This window comes from Apteryx rowi, unplaced genomic scaffold, assembly GCF_003343035.1.
Source record: "Apteryx rowi isolate R43461 unplaced genomic scaffold, aptRow1 scaffold_32, whole genome shotgun sequence".
Classification (NCBI taxonomy): Eukaryota; Metazoa; Chordata; class Aves; order Apterygiformes; family Apterygidae; genus Apteryx; species Apteryx rowi.
Genome location: NW_020449641.1, coordinates 1,544,071 through 1,544,595, shown reverse-complemented (window position 1 = coordinate 1,544,595; position 525 = coordinate 1,544,071). Strand labels below are relative to the sequence as shown.

General features: G+C 81.9%; 1 protein-coding gene across 3 annotated transcripts in view; it reads left to right on the top strand.

Annotated features, from left to right (window-relative positions):
- Positions 1-239: 239 nt before the first annotated feature.
- The window catches only part of COPS7B (COP9 signalosome subunit 7B), a 29,944-nt gene continuing 29,658 nt past the window's right edge, over positions 240-525 (top strand). The window contains exon 1 of one of the 3 annotated variants that reach the window (XM_026070830.1): positions 240-332. The gene's annotated coding sequence lies outside the window, so the exon portion shown is untranslated. Of the gene's footprint in view, positions 333-405; positions 461-525 lie in introns of those variants that run through there. The other 2 variants (XM_026070835.1, XM_026070836.1) reach the window with 2 other exon arrangements.

Below are 525 nucleotides of genomic sequence, written 5' to 3'. Positions count from 1 at the left end.
CCATTTGCCCCCCACCGCCATTTGCCCTCAGCCCTCGCCTAGAGCAGTGAGGGGGGCCGGGGCGCACTGACCCCTCTCAGCCCTCGCCCCAGCCGGCCGGGGCGGTGAGCAGGGGCCAGGGCGTCCCGCGGCCTCCGCCCCCGGCCGCCGTTTGCCCGCCTCACGCGGCGGCGGCGGCGGCGGGGCCGGAACGCTCAGCGCGCGGCCGCGCGTTCCGGGGGAAGGGGCCGGGCGCGGGACACCGGCGCCGCCATCATGGCGGCCTGAGGCGCGGCGGGGAAGGCGCCGGGAGCCGCAGGGCGGGAGGAAGGCGGAGAGGCCGGAGCGGCGAGGTAACGCCGGGGGAGGGGGGAGCCGCCCGCTCGTCCTCCCCTCCGCGCACCGAGCCCTTCCCCGCGCCGCGGCCGCCTCCCGGCGCCTGAGGTGGGGGCAGCGGGCGCGCGGCTCCCCGAGTCCTGAGGCGAGTGGGACCGGGGCGGCGGGGAGGGGCGGGACGGCCCTGGGGCGGGGGCGGGACCCCGCCGA